Source organism: Poecilia formosa, unplaced genomic scaffold (assembly GCF_000485575.1).
Source record: "Poecilia formosa unplaced genomic scaffold, Poecilia_formosa-5.1.2 Scaffold11, whole genome shotgun sequence".
NCBI classification, from domain to species: Eukaryota; Metazoa; Chordata; class Actinopteri; order Cyprinodontiformes; family Poeciliidae; genus Poecilia; species Poecilia formosa.
The window spans coordinates 2,961,306-2,981,824 of record NW_006799950.1 but is presented as its reverse complement, the minus strand read 5'-3'; the positions used below and the strand labels follow the sequence as shown (position 1 = coordinate 2,981,824).

Genomic DNA, 20,519 nt, shown 5'->3' with positions numbered 1-20,519 from the left:
TCCAAGCCACACGGTGAGAGAACGAAAAGCATGCCAAGCACAAAAGGAGAAGTCATAACCATTAAGCTGGAACACTAATGCATGAAAGCTAGGTTGCTGTTTTAACGTCTGGCGCACAGATATGTGTGCTTTCAAAAGAGTAGGGAGCTTACTTTATTAATTATTGCAGTAGGTGTTGCATCATTTTGTGTCATGATCTGACTTGATGTTTCGATTTCGACTAATCAGACTGAGATGCAAAAAGAGAAAAAGAGGTACCATCACCAGTAATTCATTTCATAGAATGATAGATTGTCAAAAAAGCAGAGCTTTAACGCTCTTCCCACATCTCCCAGATCTTACAGACCTCAGACTGTGAACGCTTAGTTGTTTTGCTCCCTGTATTTGACATTAGGTATGTGTGCACCGGAGTGATGCAGATGGTAGATGATGACACACCTCCAGACATTTTTGTCCGTCGGTAAATTCTTATCGCCGCAGCCCACATAAACACAACCACACATCAGTGTGCGAGAATTGTTCTTTTACATTGGAAAGTGGAACAGATAAAAATGCAAGGAAATTTTGTGTTTGTGCACGTGTGTGTGTGTGTGTGCACGCGCAACTTCCCAGCATGGGTCCAGAGAGCTGCTTGTTTGCTGCTGTGGCATATGGTGTGCACCCAGGTGATGAGCCAGTCTCTGGTCCTTTGTGTGCCTTATGTGTGGGTGGTGGCATGTTGATAGGCGTGTGCATGTGGCTCTATTTCACTCTGATGACCATCTGTGCCCCTCTCTTCAAAGCAGCCCTTTCTGTCCAGCCACATAGACAAATGAATTATTAAACTGGTGTTCCAGGTGACACTCAAACTATTTGTTACCTCTCCTCCAACAGGGTAGAACACACTTCTTGAAACAATCACCTGGAGTCCTCACCTGGACCCCCCACCTGATCACCTATTGTCTCTGTATGGCCCAATGTTATCCACTCTGCAGCACCGAGACTAATCTTTGGCTTTACGTTACGACTGTAGCTCTTCTTTACTACAGCTCTAATAAACAGTGACTTGCAAAAGTATTTGCGGCTATTGATCCGTTTTCACATTTTGTCATATTGCAGCTAAAAAGCATTGTTGTATTTCATTAGGATTGTATGTAACAGGCCAGAAGACACTAGTGCAGAACTGTGAAGTACAAATAAAATGCATTTCAAACCAGATGTTTACATACTGAACACAATGTCACATGCACGATTTCTTCTCACTGTGTGAAGTTAAATCAGATGAAACCTCTTGTTTTAGGTCCGTTAGAATGACCAAATTTAACTATTTGCTAATTGCCAAAAAACTTAGCGAAAACATTTTTAGAGATTTTTTTTGTAACTTTCTTTGAATTCAGCAGTTTACTTTCATTAGGTCAGTGTAAGGAATAATTGTCTTTTAAACTGTATGACTTGTTTCAAATCATTTAGGTTTCCTTTCATAAGCTCCTTACAACAGTTTGCTGAAGTTCTGGCTCATTCCTCCTGGGAGAACTGGAGGAATGGGACAAAACTGCCTCACTTGCACGTGACTTTTCAGATCTACATACAACATCTCCATTGGATTGAGATAAGGTCTGTTTGATGGTCATGCCATTGCTTTGGCTCTATGTTTAGGGTTATTATCCATTTTGAAGACCAGTCAATGGCCAGGCTTTTACTTTTTGGTTGATAGATAGAAATTTGCTATTACATATGTTTAAGGTAGTAACACCATTTATTAACAGCCCAAGTTGACATATATGATTCTATCCACTCGGATGCTGAGGAAACATATCTACTAAAAAATGAAATATTGGGTGAGACTAAGTTTGAGCAAAGCATATTTATGTATCAAGATGACTAAATCAAAGTTCAGATGGATATCCAGTTGAAAATATGATGACTTGAAAATTTATGTCCACTGTCTCTCTCACTCCAATCCTATAAAGCTAGAGCTATTTTGCAGAGAATTATAATAATAAAATGTGGTCTTTAAATTTGTAATGTCACTGTTATATCCATAATTATTTGCAGCTGTAGTGAAACATAGTACTGCATATGTTCAATATTGGCACAACTGACATTTTTAGAAATTAAAACTATGTGTCTTTTGGCTTTTGTTTCATAGTCATGCAATTTTGACAAAACATGAAAACAATCAAGGGTTGTGATCAGTCACTGAATAATGTCAACTTCAGTAATTATCCCGTTGCTTATTATCCTTTCAGTTTTACCCTTCTTTTCTTTACTTCCAGCTTAAAATAGCCATTTGTTGTATAAGTCCAGCCTCTGGGAATGTGACCGCTTCAGGAATTCAATAAGGTTGATTAAGTGATGACAGTATAATTACAGTCATAGCATGGGCAACAATCAATCTCTTGCTTCTTGAACAGGACAAATGGGCCAACCTGGGTCATCTGGAAATGGGAGATAACTTTGGTTAGTGCAAATTCAGAAAAAAAAACAAAAAAAAACTGGACAAATCAAGTGAAAAAATCTGATTTGAAAGTGGATAAAATGTTCCTCAACTTTTACTCAACATCAGTAAATGTTCTTGAGATCTCTTTCAGACAAAGGAAGAAGTATCAAAACAAAAATAATCACCTTATGCCTTGTGCTTATCAAACTCTTCATCACAGGCTAATAAAGAGGCTCCTTCAGCACAGAGAAAAAGAGACAGCAGCATCACAGTTACTAGAAATAACATTTTTGCACATCAAAGCAGTCTTTACATGGCAGACACCTGAAAGGCTTAAGGATATGAATGTGTTTGTATTCATAGGCGCAAGCTGACCTGCATAGCTTCAGTCTTTGTTTTTCAGGAGCGCCTCCACACTGAGAAGCAATTGAAAAACATCAAGATTAAAGCACTAACTGCAAACTGAATATTTAAATCAGTGCTTTGTAGAATTGATTTTAAATGCCTTGAAGACACGAAATTACAAACGTTTCAGATTTTTATAACTCTCTTTTGCTATTTAACGCATATGTTAAATGTCTCTTAGAGAAATGGACAAAAGAAGATCAGAGAAACAGTTCTTCTTTCGTACCAACTCCGAGTTGGGCCACTGGAAAGAAACACAATTTGACAGAAGCTGAGGAAGGGGTTTATGGGTTCAACTTAATGCAGAAAACTATTGCTTGGTCACACAAAATGACTAAAAACCACGTCCCATTACTCCTCTGCTTAGTTCTTAAGACTAAGATCCAAATGTAAAATTGCTATTGTATTTAGGTATCCTGTTTAATCCTATTATTCATCAATTATAAAAAAACTACAGCTCTTCAAACTTAAGCTTATGTACGTTTTTGTAAAGAAGACGGTGAAGCTAATGAGTCTTTGGGACATGATGATGGAAAATAATAAAAGTATATATGTTTATCACAACCAAAATTGTCATCTCCATATTCAATGTTTTTGTGACAATTGCCTGTGCCAAAATGTGTGAATGGATAGCTGCAGTGTGTGTGTGTGTGTGTGTACATTAATTTCCCAAAAGTGCTTTTTGTGGTAGCATTTGTCACTGCATCTTTATGGACTTTAAAACCAGAAGCTGCAAATTCCCTGGCTCGGATCAACTCTTACCAGTCCACTGAAGTTCTAGTGAATTTTGTATTAGACTTTAGCATAGTCACGCCAACAGCCTCTACTGATGCTAATTCCATATTTGCTGCTTTCATCTGTGTAGAAGTCAAGTAGTTTTTCTTTCAAAATTCACTGATGATCTTTTGTGTTTTCATCTGACCTTGGTCATTTCTGGAACAATTTCATTTAATATTAAAGAACCATTCAGCTCTTTAAAAGGGTCAGGTGTATTACACATCTGACGCTGGAGCAGGGGGTGCCCTTTCATCTTTAAAGACTTACTAAAAGAGCCATGTTCATGGTTATAACTCAATGAGACTCCTTTGAAGGGAAATTAAATGGATATAAAAGGCCTTTGTCAAGCCACACAATCAAAGAATTAATAGCAGCTTGGTGAATATTTTAATATCTACAAAGAAACTACATTGGCCATGTGTATCAATTTGTGCCCTTATGACAACGAGACAGTGATTTTTAGCTGTATGATGCCCATGAGAGACAATGGGGATGACCATATCAAAAGATTACCAAGGTTAGCTTGGATAAAATGGGTAAAATGAACATAGGAAACATTTTGTATTGTCACTGCAGCATGTGTGAAACATCAAAGAACATATTTAGTCTGGTTCTACATGTATTATATACTCATCGGTTTTTACATCCACTTCGCTCCTCATTTAGTCCACCACGTCTCCTTTCCACTGCCTCAACATCTTTGAAACGTCTGTCAATATTGACTTTATTTATTTAATTGACATCGCTCATGATGACATTGGGACCTTGCATAAACAATGATGAAATCCTTTGGAAACTCCTGTAGATGAACGCCAATGGGGCGGGGTGTAAAAGAGGCGAGCACTCATTTCTCGCTCCTGCCCTCCTCCCTCGTCAGTCCACTGGGAGGGGAAGCTTAAGTACTTTGGAGCTGGAGTGTCTGTCTTTCACACATCAAACGATTTGTTTTATCCGGTTCATATTCTCCCCTTCAGACTCTGCACAGCCTGATAGAGCTTTGATGATGAAACGCAGAGGACATCCGTGCATTATATCTGAATCGGCATGCACAAAGGTGCTTGTGTGTGCTCTTTTTTTGTGTGCGTGTGTGTGTGTATTTGTGTCCTCCATTGCAACAATGTAATTTCAGAGAAACTCATGCTCAGACGGTGATGTCCACAGCCCACTGTATTTTCATCACCCTTTGCCCTCAGAGAGCTATTGTCTTCTTCCATATCTCAAACACCATGTACGGCTTCGAACAGCATAACATTCAAACTACGTGCGTATGAGTGCCTACATTGGCTAATATTAGCCTCTTTGAATTCTTGCAGTGTCTTGTGGCATGCAAGAGAAGAAGTTTAAAATTAAGCACAATTCAAATCTTTTTCTACACTCAAATATATTTTAAAATATAAAATTAATTATGCTCACAACACAGTTTCCATACGACAGTACATGAAAGTACATGGATTTGGATTTTTTTTTTGGGACATATTGAAAAAGTCACCAGCTTCAGTGTCATAACGGAGACACCACTTTCACCACTTATAACCACTACTGTTAAAGATTTTGCATAAAAATCATGAAAATGTTGCTGCAATGATCCAACAATAATCTTAGTTAACCTCATACTACATTCAAATGTCAATCTGTATGTGGAAGTACTAAAAAGGCACATCAAATAAATGTACACCTAAATCATACAAATGGGACTTGATAATTTTACAAAATTTGATTGTAGGACATGTTTTATATTTGCCAACATCCACGGAAAGATAAACAATGAGTCCAGATCTGGGTATTTTTTATGGTCTTGCTTCCTTTTGTTTAACTGGCCTTTTAAAAAAAGCCGATTACATATTAAAAATAATTAATATGCGACTAACCATTTATTAGTTAAGCTGTATTTTGAAACAGAAGGTGCGGTATTATGAGGCTCTTTCTCTTATTTTTTTATTGTTTTGTTTTTACTTTAGGTATGCTTACCATTTTTACTTAATTTTACCTAACACTTTGTTCACATTATGAAAATGTGGTTATATGTCTAAGACTCTTACTGGGTCACAAACATTATTATATTTATTTTGGTCAAAGTCTACTGACCTAAATATAGTGCAGAAACACAATTATTAGAAATTGAATAAAAAAATTACAAACAATTATGCTACATGTTACACTACATGTGAAATTGTAGATTTTTAATGAATATTTACTAGTCACTGAAACACATGTTGCAGTATTATGGGTCCATTTCATAACATAATCAAGCCACTGTTACTTCCAGTTATCAAGCATAACTTAAAAGACATTTGTTTTTGCAATTTCAAGTCTTGAAATTAACCTCTTTGTCCTTCAGAAGTTTTTTTTCCCCTTTCGACAAATACAGCTAGTGTTCGGCTGAAAAGTCACTTGTATGATAAGCTCAACAGACTCATTAAGGTGTTTGCTAATTGCTGCTGTCGCTAGTCTGGAGGAGCTGAGTGGCGAAGGTGAGTGGAAGGGGCGGATGGCGTATTTTTGAAAACGATTAAACAATGTGAGTTCACACGGCAGGATGCAGCACCACTGTAAGCAGGTACGCCGGGTCAGCCGTTGAGGATGTAACACTGCCAGTGATCGGACACAGAAAACACCTAAGAGAGCCATGCTTGCTCATTGTGAGAGATTTTCCATATCATTGGCTCGCATGGCCACAGGGAAACATAAAACTGGTGTTCTAAAAATTACCCACTCTGGAATCTGCTTTCAAAAATAATTTTTTCTGGTCTTACAAAACGCCAAATTCATGTGGAAGCACAGCCTAAATGACAAAAATCTTAAAATCTAAAAAAACCCCGAAAAACCCAAAGAAAGTGGAACACCTAAATTCGACTCTGTGTGCATGGTGCCTAAATCGTGAATGAATAGGCAGCATTTTGTATGAGCAAGCGTTTAGGCACCCCGAATGGCTCCGAAGAGAGATTCAACGATTTCTCAGACATGCATGAAAGAATCAAAGCAGCAAAGTATCATAACATGATACAAACCTCAAAATAATGGTCCCCATAGCTACAGAGAAAATAGTTAATTCATAGAGTTATAAATTAGAAAAAAGCGTTGAAAAGAGCCTTTAAAAACACATAGCATCTGAAGTCAAGATTTCTTTGAAATATGATCTCAAAAGATTTCAGTGCTTTATTATTTAGTTTTTATATTTGATGTGTAAATTATAAATGCAATTTTAACTATCAATGATGGCCTAAAACTTCAAAGTCACAGATCAGGACAAAAGCATTTTACGGAGACAGTTCAGCCTTCACTTTCTTTAATATATATTATAATATTATTCAACTTATTGTCAATCACTGCAGGCGGTTTCTGACTATAATTCTGCTTCCTGCTGTTCGTATTTGACATCTTACTGCTGGCAGCTGAGACTGAATGACAGGTGATTTGTGTAACAAAATGAGCAATATAATGTTGACTAGTTAATACTGCAATGACGTCTAACACCTGTCTTTTGTTTTGTTGCAGCTTACCTATGAAGCATTAAAACTGAGTTTGCATCAACACTCTACCAGTTAAATTCGGCACTAATGTAAATTTAACAAGGGAAGCAGGCCTTTTTTACGGAGAATTACTGCTAATGTTTTTAAGAAATTGCATGTTCGAATAGTTTTCCGGGCTGAAAATGACTCATAGCTAGTTATTATTTTGCTTGTGAGCAAACAGAGCTCAGAACCGATTGCTAAACTCATACCTCCAGATTGTAGCTATTGTAACACAACAACTGGACTACAAATACTATTGTTTGCACTTGCCTATTAAATCTCGTATCTCTGCCAACACTGTTAAATAAAATTTTATACCATTCTCATTTTCAATAAACAAATGTTAAAATTCAAGATCTATTGTCTGTGTTAACAATAAGGCATTTGTGGAGGGGTCGCAAGGTTTGGGGGTCCTAAGCAGCTGCTGAGTTCATGTTGCCTTGAGCTGGCTGTGTCTTCATGTCATCCATCTGTGGAACATTTCCGGTCAGTCAACTGGTGCTATAGACAACATTAAATAAGTCCACATTACCTGTGAATATGGAGCAGCAAGAGCAAACTGCAAAACCTAAAAATGACACTATAAAGTTAAGAGATAAGAAGAGAACGCAGGTAAAGTGCAGTCTGCCTTTTCTAATAGTCCTTCCTCTAGTTCTGGGTCTGGTATCTCCACCAGAGATGGAGAGAGGTCAGATGATGCCACTTGCATCAGCTTAACCAAAGTTAGCATTGCTTTATTTTTTTTCTAACTTCAAATAATTTTGTTGTTAGTTATTGATAAAGCATAATCTCAGAATTTAAATGGTTTTTGCCGTTATTTGGATGTCAAGTAAATCATTATTGGCATAGAGGGGAACATTTTGTTCAAAGACATTCCTTTCAGTAGTAGGATTCCTCTGAGCTTGTGTTCAGCAGCTAAATTAAGTCTTTTGCTGCTGTACATGATTGTCTTAATGTAACCGTAATAGGTTGTTAGAATTGATGAATATGTATTTCTCTTTCACAGAAAATTACCAGAGGGTCAATTTAGATGTTACATCAACCTTTTGTTATCTAATTAATAGAGACCAGTCCATGTTTGAAACAGACTTCTGCCACATTGGTATTTTATCAAGTCAGACTGAGGAAACGTTTCCACTTTGTAATTAGGAAATCAACTGACAGGCAACTGTCTTCTATAAGGCTGATGGTGTGCCTCTTTAATCTAAAGCAAACACTGAAACATAAGTGAAGTAACAGCAGGAGGCATCCCCAATATACTTTGAGTCATTGCCTGTATCAATCCTTCAGAGCATGTTGAAGAAATGGAAAGAAATGACTCCCTTTTAAAAGGAGAAAACTTCCATAAGGAATTTGGTTTAGCACAAGTAATCTTGAGCCATGACTGAGTTAGGATCCAGAAGAAAGGATCATCATGCAAGAAGACAATACCAAGGGATAGCTGACCAATAATTTTATAGCTATATCAAATGCTCCGTCTCAGAAGACTTTATGTCTACCATTGTTGGATAGCTGATTCTGTCAAAGACCAGTGTGTTGGACTCTGTAACAACTCTTCCATCAAGTTGTTTTGAAGCTCTTTTGGGTGAATCATAAACATCTCATCTGTTGGAGCTCCTCCAGTCCTTCACCAGGCGATGGTTCAACCATTCAACTGTCCACGCCCAGCTGGACATAGCACTGTCTTTGAGGTGCAGCTCCTCCTCAGAGTTGCAGTTTCCAAGCTTACGCCTTACAAAGCAGCCTTTCGTCGTTACCCCCCCAGTTCTTTTAGGCAGCACCAATTAGCAAACACCTGGTGAAACCGCACATCTGCTGAGCTCATCAAACGAGCTGCTTTTCAGGACAATGCTGGTAAAAAAAAACAAAAAACATCCTCCTTAATAGAGGAGTGACATTGTGATGACTTCCTGAAGGCGGAGTTTCAGAAAGAGCAGGAGTCTTTAAAGAGACAGAGAATACAAATTCAAATTTCCTTTAAATCATACAGCATTTTTATAACTGAAGGTAACATAGTTACCCGATTGTGCTATTAGATGGCTAGATTGGATTAGAAAACACATAATACTGCCTCTTTAATGAACCAAAGTTTATGCAAAAAATAGTGAAGCATAGACATTTTGGAGAGGTATTATCCCCTAAATGTCCAGGTCAAACCTTCCAAATGAGCCTTTTTGGCACATTTTGCCACCATGTGTACCATTTGTTTTCAGTTTTTGTACCTAGGTTCCCAAAACCACCTCTTATATTTCGCCATAGAAATTAATTCCAATAACAATGGTTTTTGCAACAAAATAAGAATCAAAGTGCTGCAGTGCACTCTGTGTGTCAGTTAATTTCAGTACTCCAGTCAGACATAGCAAATAACGGAGGGCCGATTTGGATGATTGACATGTCCATCAAACTGTAAAGAGCTAATACAATCTGGGGACGTTTTCAAAAGTCACGTAGCCAACATCATTCACCAATCACAGCAATTGAGTTGCATTTCTCCAGAATGAGATGGTAAGTAATGTTCGGGAGACAAAGGAGGCAAAGCTTCATTTTAAATCATTTAATCTGTAACGGATAGTTTAGTAATTGGAAAACAAAATGATTGTTTGCTTGCTTATACATTTGTTTGTATTTTCAAAAAAAAAGCACTTTGTGTTGCATTTAATAGATAAAAAATGCTTTACAAATTTAATCAGATTTATGAGTTGAGTGACATTTTATGCTATTGTGACAAAGATATTATTACAAGAACGTACAAGCAGACTTTGTTTTAACATCATTTAACATCTGAAGTGGAAACAGCCTGCTTGAAAGCTGACCTGCTGTTATTTTTGTTGCTGTAGCTATTATTTTAGGACCTTGACATTCCATTGATCACACAAGCCCCAACTTCATAACTAAATCTAAAAAAGAGCTGTTAATTTTCCTCTGTTGTCAAAGTTGGGTTCTTTGTTACACCACATGTTTGATATTTGTGTGACAGCATAGGCTTAGAATTGCCCCTAACCTAAGAACACAATCCATCCAGAGTTCTCCTTCGGGAATAGTGTTCAATTCACCCGAGGAAATAGTGGCCTGTGTGTCTCGCGCTAGAAATACCAGCTCATATGTCTTAAAGCTATCACTGTATAAGACACTACATCATGACCATGAGTCGGGCTCTAACTAAACCTGCATGGCCTGGAGCAACTACATGTGTCACAGCAGCGGGGCCGGAAATATCACAGTGCTATACCCTTGCCACCGCTGTACTTTGGCATGACAAAGAGCCGGCATTTTGGACGTGCACAAAATCACAACACATTTGAAGCCAGTCACATCATGGTATTAAACTTCCTCACCTCTGTGTTCCCCTCCCTCAACTACATTTTTCCATCCCTGTTTCTGTCAAAAGCCCATGATCAAATGCAGTCATTGAAATTCATTCAGTTCTACTGTACCCCAGTGACGATTCTTACACTTTCCCGTTCCCGCTTTCCTACGTTTCTCTAGCACCAAGAATCTCTCTTGCACTGTAGTTCATCAGGTGAAATGCTTTTTCTTTTTCTCCGTAAAAAGCAATGATTTTTGGAGTTCTCAATTATTTGAAAATGGCATTGGCAAAAACATAAAACCACAGCAAAAAAATAATTTCACTCTCAGTTACTGTTTTTGATTGATTTATCTACTTTGTTGAAGTTAATATGTAATGGGGGTCACACTGAAAAGCATTTTCTCTACCGTCACTAAGGCAACGTGAAAGCACATAGATACATTTATTGATAGATATAGACACACTGGTCACTCTTTGTCTGATGGTGTTTGCACAGACAAACTCAAACAGAATATAGTAACACAAACTAATAAATTACCCAAACATTCCAACTCTTCTGTTACACTTTTATAAAAGCACATTCGGAAACAACGGTATTTCTCATGTTATCTCAGAAATGGTTATACAGCACAAAGTCTGCAGAGGCCTGCTAATGGGCCATCATTTGATTCAGTTGTGCCGAATAAGAGTAATAACTAAAACATACAGGTTTTAGTACTGACCCTTGAGGATTGACTTTGGACACCTCTGTTGAAGGCTTGAGATCTCTGTTGAATTCTCATACTCTGTGAAGTCTGTAGATAGTGGGAGCAGATCTATGCTGCTGTTTAGGTTCTCTGCACCGATAAGGAGAACATATTTTCATTTTTAATGATGTTTTCTAACTTAGACATAACAAGCTTGGGAAAATAATCAGTGATCCATTTTGAGTAGCCTTTACATTAGTCTTATAGCAGGAGTACATACATGTGGCAACTCTTGTTTTATGCTATTTGCTTTGTACAGAAGGTCTGGGGTCTCAGCTATTGAGAAACAATTGCTTCTTGGAGGCGCAGACTTTTAAATGTTACCCATTCGCTAATGTTTGGCCTTTGCGTGTTTTTGACACTATGAAACTTACCAGAACTTGCCCGTAAACAACTGTCCTCCACTGTGAATAGAGAAGAAAATCAACTTGGAAAAATATGACAGGACAACATTTTTGAAACACTTTTGACAAAATCTTCTGCCTTATATTCCTGCGGTGCTATGCTCAAGAAAGTCTCTTCCCGCTATTGTTTCCGTGTCTTTTGGTTCAAGAGTGGTAATTTGCAGTGGTGTCGTTAGGCAGGCAAGAGGAAGACGTGATCAAAAATACAAAGCTTGCCATCTACCAGAAAAAGAAAGACTGAACTACATCGCTCAGTATTCAGGGTGTTTGGAGATTCCAGTGACATCAATGAGATCTGGTGCACAGGAAAAATCATTGCTTTTTGATCCTGACAGCCCACCGGCTAAGGGAGCTCTTGTTCACACGTGAAAAGACTTCGAACATTTGAAGAAAAAGCTTGGAAGAAAAGCTTTAATATCACACTCCGTGTATCCGGTGATCATTACGGATAAAAACTGAGATTCGCAGCTCTGTGGAATCTGTGCATTGATTCTTCAAGAAGAGATGGCTTTGTCTCTAATTACATCGACAAAGCGGTTCCCTTCCATTGCTGAAGACGACGGTACAGGAACCGAAGCTCTGCGAGCCAACCAGCTGGAGGGATTTCTGGTTTCCTCCCATGCTGTGGAAATTTTTTTCAGATTTGTTTCTTACAGCTTTTTTTTTTTTGCAATTAGAAAAAAAGAAAAGAAAGAACTTAGGCAAGAAGTGGTCCGCCAGTCCATCGTTGGGCAGTCTCCTTTTAGTACCAAATGAAATTAGTTCACATTGACACAGTGCATGGTACACTCTGAACCCTATATGAAATGTTATAATATTTGTAAATATTAATGTGTAAACAATATATGAGTGTAATATCTTACAATTGTTCAACATAATTTATTGCCATTTTGTTCGTGATGTAGCATGGAGGACTTTCAAATTAGAACTCCAGAGCAGAAGTGCACAACTACACATAACATCCATGAATTGAAAAGCTAGATCTGCATAAAAGCCTTCTAAAAATCAAGCTGACATGATCAGCTATGCCATCTGCTGAGATGACTGTCACTGATGATCTCGTCAAACTAAGAAAAGACAAAGTCACATCACAGTCAAAGCAGGAATACACAGTGATAAAGCTCCTAAAAAATGCCATTAAAGATTCTTATTTTAATCTGTAAAACTTTCATTAAGCATGTGCTAGAATGACAAGTCTCCTGTCTAAATCTATTCTAATCTTTCACACAAGGACATGAAAAAGGGTTTTATACCGGCACTAATGAAAATAGGACCTAATCTAAAAAGTTCTGATATTTTAAGCAGCCAGGCTTATTCTTTGATAAGGTGCGATAGCTTGTAGCCAACTATCTCCAGTGAGCCCCTTTCTTCTGGTCTTAGGAATTAGGTTTTTGATTGGCAAATTAAATTTTTTTTTTAAGTCAAATGTATATCTTAAAACACAACGCAAGTAGAAAATTATTGTGTGAAGTTTCAGCCTGTATGTCTCTCTTCTGAGTACAAATCACATTTGATCAAAAACTACGTATAAAAACTATGGGTAATACTGTAATAAAGCTTTTTAAGGAGGATTCTATAGCAGTTATGGTTAAATTTAAAGTAACTGGCTACCATTGTGCAGCTAACTGGAATAGGCCGAATAATTAGCAATAAATTTCAGCTACAACAGACAGAATGAAAGGGACCTGGACCAAAATTCTTAATGAAAGAAATAATTTAGGAAGCTTTTCAAACAGCAAGAGGCGAGTCTTTCCTTTGCATCTGAATGATGTTAGAACATTCAAAGATATTTGGCATCAGTCTGTGACTGAGGGTAAAATGAAACACAATTTGTCAACTGAAGCATAACAGCATTTAAGTGAGTTTACTTGAGTAGAGTCACCTCTTGCTTTGCCTGATGTAATATCTTTCATTTGTGTGAGGCTTTTGAACAGGCTGCCTAGAAGCAACAAAATGCTGTTTCTGCAAAACAAAATTGAAATAACACTTAAATGATTCACTGCCAAATGAAATAGCTGGAACTTGGCTACCTGAAATCTAAGGATTCTTTTTCTTTTTTTCTTTTTTTGAAAAACGCTGCATGACACTAATCAGTGATTGAAGGCAATTGTTCAAAGAAGGGTAAAGCTGTTTAAATGTTGATCAAACATAACTGTAAAGCATGATCTGTGAAGTGCATTTATATATCTGCCAACCTCAATCTGTTCCAAGAAAGCGCTACTCTTTATTATCGTTTCTTTTGCTGCCTGTAAGGTTCCTTCTGTGGCACTGAGCTACTGTCTTTAGCTGCCATTACCCAAAACATATGGTACAAAACTTACTTTTTAATCAATAAACATCATATGTTCTTTGATCAGCTCAACCATCCACACCATGTCACTCTGTTTGTGGCCTGTGGAACAAGTTCTTTTTCCAACTTCAATCGGTGTTTCACTATGGGAATCACCTCAGCATGACGCAACTTCGGAAGCTCCAATGACATCACGTCTGTCTGCGACAGATAGGTTGAGCCATGTCTGTAGCTCCTCTCACCATCCAGTATTAACCTACCTCTCTCAATTCATTCTTCTACAGTGAAGCTCCCTCAGCACGTTTAAGTTAGCTTGACTCTGTTTAACTGCTCTGTGTTCCGTAAATGAAGACATTGCTGAACGCAATCCCAGAACAAGCCTGGGTAGTGCTGGCTAAGTGCTTCTTTCGAAGCACTTAGCCAGCACATTGTACAAGCATCATACAAGCCAAACGTTACACACATGTTTGGAACGGTTACCGCGTAAAGGCGGACTGTTTAACTACTCAGTTTTAATTAACAGAGTAGCTAAAGTTTGTGTCAATTAAGCTGATGCGTAAAGGCAGGCCTGGTGTTTGCATAGCGGTACATTGATAACATAAAAATGTTGCTAAAGTTCAGCTAACGTGTTGCAGCGAGGGGACTTTTATCTTCAGATTTATAGTTTTAAGACAAGCTTTTGTAAACTATCAGCATGGCTACAGCTCTCACCCCCACCAAGTTGTCGGAACTGCAGATTAAAGAGGCAGTATCCCACCTGTGCTTAGCGTCATGCGATGCCTCTATTTTGGATAAGGATCCGCATGCGATGCGCATCACTTGTATGTGCGCTAAACATGCTCAAGCATCGCTGGCTTGTCGCTGCCAGAAAAAATCCTGAATCCTGTCTAAGAGTGTCTGTAGCTAAGGACCCATGTCTCTCACCACCTCACTTTGTTATCAAAGACCCAGGGTTAGGGTCTTTATCCTAACCCCATCCCATATTGGATTCAGAAAGATCCTGACTGGGACATCATTAACAATGGCAGCATTGAAATGCTGCGGCACAAGTTTAGAAAAAAATTAAGTTTAGGAAAACAGAATGCTTTTAATTGTACTAAACAGACTATAGATTTTATGTTGTCTATTCACAATATCATTGAAACACCAACTCACCATGATCTGAGTTTTGACTTTTTGATTTGTGAAATGGACATTTTGTCTCGAGGTCTCTAAGGCCACATACTAAGTGGGGACTTTTAGATGTTTTATTTGGCCTCTGTTAAAAAAACAACAACAAGCCATAAATATTTTTCAATCACCAACTCTCTTGTCCTTGACTGTGCGAATTGTGAGAAGCTGGCCGGTATGTTTCGATTTAGATGTGTATTAAAACGTAGCAGCTGCTTTGGCATAGTATTAATTCTGACAAGTTGTTGACCTCTTGTCCGAGGTTATAGAAGTTCTCCATGACGGCATGAAGACCTCAACCTGCATTAGCCATCCAAGTATTTAAATGACAATTAATACTTAAGCCGTGAGTTGTTGCGAGAACTTGGTCCATGCTTGTGCATTTCACACTAAAGACAAAATACCCGTCCAACCAAAGGCTGACAGGCAGTCTACTTTCAGGTCCCATGAATAACAACTAGCCATGGAAAATGCTGTGTCCCCACTCAAGTAGGTGTCAGGAAGTCAAGTGGGTTTTGTGTTATCTCTTCGTACTTTCAGCTGCCTATTAGCATAGCTATTCAGACGGCACGGCCCATGGCCCACAATGGGAATAGAAAGTGGAAGCCAATCTCTCTCCCTCTTACTTTCCTCTTTATGTCTTTCACTCTTGAGTCCGTCTCTCTTCTCGCTCCCTCACTCCTGACTAATCCGCTAAGTCCCATTGGGGCTGGAAGTCGTTGAGTACTGAAGTGGCTTTTTGTCTTTTCAGCTTTGTGTTGGAAAGTGGGAAGTCCACCTGCTCTGAAGAATTCAAAATTGTAGCACAATTGTCGCAGTGTAGAGCCAGTGAAACATTGACTGAAGAGGGCACACCTATTTTCAGTTCTAACTAGTATTTTGCTAGAATAAGAGAAAAATATAATTTCCTCATTTAGGCCCTGAAATTCCCTTTATCGCATGTTTAAACTCACCTCCACTTAATGTATGACATCACAGATTTTTAATTCACCTTTGATGATGGAAAAAAATGCAGAAAAAAATTAAGGTTTTACCAAACGCTGCTTAATATTTTCTTGATCAGGCAAATTAGATTTTTTATTTTTATTTATGGAAGCGATTAAGCAAATATATATAGCTTTCAATGTAAATGGACTGAACTTATAGTGCTTTTCCAATCATTTTGACCACTCAAAGCACTTTACACTAGACACACATTCACCGCACTCACGCATTTATACACTGATACACAGATCGGTAGGCAATTTGGGGTTAAGTGCCTTGCACAGGGGCACATCAACATGTGGCAGGCGGAAGCTGGAATCAAACCTACAACCTTCCGATCACAAGATGACTACTCTACCCACAGAGCCACAGTCGTATGTAGATATTTATTTTTTTATTAGTCAGCTGAAATGCAAACCAAGCTGTATATGACATGCAACAAACTTGTCCTCCTTGACAGCAAACTTAATGAAGTGAAATATCTCAAGGAACTTCTGAAGCAGTGTAAATCCAATATCTCCAAAATCAGTGCTAAATCACCATCAATTTAATATACTGTGTAGAATCGTATGTGACTGCATATAGAACGGCACATGCTGACAAAAATGGTATTGCTTGTTTAATGATTGCAGATCTGTAAATCGGTAAGTTTAACCAAATTCTCGTTTCTTATTCACGCTTATTGCTTAAATTTGCATTACAATCGCAACACATTTTTTCTGATATCCTATTCCAAGGCAATGCTGATGAGTCTTGTGCATCTGTGCAGTGTGTTGCACACAGGAAGAAATGCCTTTTTTTCTCCAATTATTCATTGGCTTGGATATTGCAACCTGTTCATTTGCAAGCAAACTGTTCATAACAGTTTGGAGGTAATCAGGCTTCTGCAATGGAGGATTCAGTTTTAGGTATGACCATAGTCAAATAAATGCTCTTTAAAAGGTCAGTGTGCAAGTTACTTTATCATAATTTAAATGTAAAAGTAGTAGATAACTTTTTTTTTGTCCGTAAAAAGTACTTTTTCAGGACAGAGTCTTAATTTACCATCCTCTCCATTGATCACGTTCATTAAACTTATAGCTTTAGTTACTCTTCCGTCAGGCATGTTTAACAGGTAGTTTGGTGGCTCTGCGTTTCATTAAGTTAGATGTCATTCATTGCGTTCCTCATTATTTTATAAGAAACAGAACCTGTTACACAAGCACAGACAACCAATCAATCCACAAACACAGAGCCATTTTATTTTGGTGATATTGATTTAACCTGTTGTCACAGTAAACGTCCTTCTCATCATAAGCTGTGCTTTTGTTCGTCCTCTGCCTTCAGCATTTTAGGTGCCTAACCAGCCCTTTGCCGACTTCCCGTAGAATATGTTTCACTGTTGCTATACTGTATCGATCCTCCTCCCCCTGCTTTCCTACCTCCTCTGATGGCTTCTCAATAAGTGCATAGATCTGTGATTGATTTTGCCATTGCATGTCTTCTCGCAGTCATTATGATATAATTTGCACGGGCCATAATAGGATCTGATGGCAGTGAGTGTTCACAAATCACTTTCCTATTGAACCACAACTGGATTCACGAGAATACAGATGAGATCTTGTACCAAAGTGTAGCACTCTCAACTCAAATCTGTTCCATCATTGCATGTCGTTTTCACAGTTCAGAATGCTTATTTTGGTAACTTCATATAAGAAAATGAGATATGTTAAGGGAAAAATTAACCTTCTCCATCTGCACCTCATTCCCTATTTTTCTTCTCTGGGCCTCTCATTCTTTCCTCAAAATCCTCTATTTAACATCATTCACTTTCCCTCCCTCTTTTCCTCGCTGGCCAAAGCCATGACTTTTTTGGCGGCTGCTTAAACAGATTAGCTTTTATTAAGAGCTATGCACCACTGATGACTGTTTCATGAGCTAGCACCCTCCTCCTGTGGGGGAAGGAAAACTGGATGAAATTGAGGGGGACAGCTGGATGTGGAGAGACGGGGAACAAACGGGGGTGAAGTATAGAAGGAAATGGAGGTATTGGAGTTTCAGAAAAGATGGCTTATTCTGGGGAAAAAGCCAAGAAAAAATCCAAGGAAGGACATCAGAGAGGTCAAGTAGCAGAGTTATTGGACAAGAGGTACATAGAGGCGATGGAACACCTGACATAAGTAACAAACACAGAAATGGGAAGAGAGTGAGAAATGGAGGTCAGACAAAATGGATTGGTAGATGGGAGGAGTCATATGTCAGTGTAACTGATAGTGGAGATATTACACTGCAGGCAGTAAAATGGAGAAGGATGATGTTAAAAGAAGAGACTAACCAGATAGTGAGGCTAAATATATATAAAAAAGAGACATGTATCAATATCTCATTACATTCAGGGTCCTTCAATGTAATGAGACTTGGAATGCTGTGTAGATTTGGAAATATTAAAAAAGTAAAGATGGCATTAATCAAAAAATGTTACTTTACTATATTGTTTTTGATGTATTGATCGTCAGAAGTGAGCACATGTCATTTTTGATAATATCTAATGAATGAAAACTATAATAAATCTGGAAATGCTGGATTGCTTTCACTTTACCTGAGTGACAGTTTATCAACTTTTTTATGTCTTAGGGAAGTGGGGGCGGGGGGGTCATTTAGCAAACACTTGGATTGATTTGAGTTCAGAAACAATCAACAAATTATATTAGGTGATTCATGAAACCATTTACTGGCATATATTCTAGCAACTCCCAGACTACAAAGCATTAGATTTTCAATTTGATAGACCTGGTGATGCTAAAGCATCCTCATTTAAACACCACCACCCTATTCATTGATAGTGCAATAACCTGAACATTCTCAGTTATTTAGGTTGGTCTAATGCAAGAGACTGTAACTCCAGTCCTCGAGTGTCAGAGTCCCAAAGTTTTAGATGTGATCCTGCTTCAATACACCTGAGTGAAATATTGAGGTCATTAGAAGGAATCTGAAGAACTTGACTGCTTACTGCGGAGGTAATTCAGCTTTTTGATTCAGGTGTGCTGAACCAGAAACACCTCTAAAAATTTAGGACATCAGCCCTCTTGATTCCTGGAATTGCAGAGCCCTCTTCTACTGAAATTCAATTGCTGTATAATTACGTAAATGGGCACATTTTGTGCCCCCTCACTGCAATTTTACGGAGTTCATCATTCAAGAGGATTCTCAGGGGTTTTGCAATAGTTATTTTGTTTGTTTATGTTGAGCAGTTGCTTGTTCATTGATTGCATTTGATGTCCTCTGCAGGAGTGCAGTGTGAACCTTTTTAACACAGTTCAAACCGGTTCCTCCATCACAGCTGGTGATGGAGGAAGCTACAAAAGTGGGCAAAACCACAGGATTTGATATTGCTACAAATCCTGTGGTACTGCTCTTCCTTGCATGAGTTCCAACAGTTAAAGTGTGCCAACTTGCTTGACATGAAAGTCTTACTTAAGAACAAAGTGGGGTTGATTTAAGTAGACTTACAAGGACAAACCTAGTCAAATATATATATTTTTAATAGTGTTCTTTAATTTCAATATCTTCATCTGTTGATTTCTTTTTCTAAATCATTATAATCCACACTTAAAGTAAAAAGTATAGGGCTGTCTTGCCTTCACTTCTTTGATGGTGTTCTTAATTATAAATGCTCTGTAGCATACAGATTTTACAATAATGTGTATTATTTGTCTTTGTTTGACCTGGTAGCTTAACATCAGTTTACACAGAATAAGAGTTGTAAAATACCTGAGACTTTACAATGGGATGTTCAGGGTATTTATCCCACCATGACATATGGAATAATAGCCCATTATTCCCTAGACTGGTTCTCATCACATGAGCTTCCAGTCAGAAGGATCACATTAACTTTGTTGAACTCACTCACAGAATTTGTGACACAGACATAAAAAAAAAAAAAGAAATTCTTGGAGTTTAAAGTGACAGCTTGGGATGCGATATGGCATGAGTGACAGTAAAGATACTAACTCAGTGGAATAATTTTCTGTACACTTTTATTATGAGTGTCCTTTGCTTTTCAACATTTGCTGGTTCTACGGCCAACTGAATGCTACAACTGTATTCGACTGAAGACAAAGTTAAACAAGGTAAACGGCAAACATGAATTTTGGCTGTGAAGATTTGGAACAGTTTCAGGCGTCTTCAAAAATCTATCTTTGATCAAATACTTGTTCAATCCCAAAGGTGCTATAATTGGTCAATTGCTACATTCTCTGTTAAAACTTTGTGGCAAATTCTCAGTTCTTTGTTCACTACAGCACACAAACTCATAAGCACGATAAATTGTACTAAGCGAACATTTCGTTTCAATTCCCCTGTTTTATTGATCCTGGAAAGTAATTAGTAAGAGTCATTATAAACAGAGAATGATCTGCGTAGGCAGTTAGATAGTTCAAAGCTATGAAGTTAGCGCACCGTCATATTTAAAAGTAATTTTTAATCCTTTCCCTTGGTACCACATTTTTAATAACCATTAAAATGAC

At 38.0% G+C, this 20,519-nt stretch overlaps 1 long non-coding RNA gene across 2 annotated transcripts in view; it reads right to left on the bottom strand.

Moving 5' to 3' along the window:
* Window positions 1–20,519, bottom strand: part of LOC107834896 (uncharacterized) — a 121,423-nt gene that overhangs the window by 43,481 nt on the left and 57,423 nt on the right. Inside the window, exon 4 of one of the 2 annotated variants that reach the window (XR_001660732.1) lies at window positions 2,180–2,417. The exons of the other annotated variant lie outside the window; for it this stretch is intronic. This is a non-coding gene — a long non-coding RNA (uncharacterized LOC107834896). Of the gene's footprint in view, window positions 1–2,179; window positions 2,418–20,519 lie in introns of those variants that run through there. 2 annotated transcript variants of the gene reach the window in all.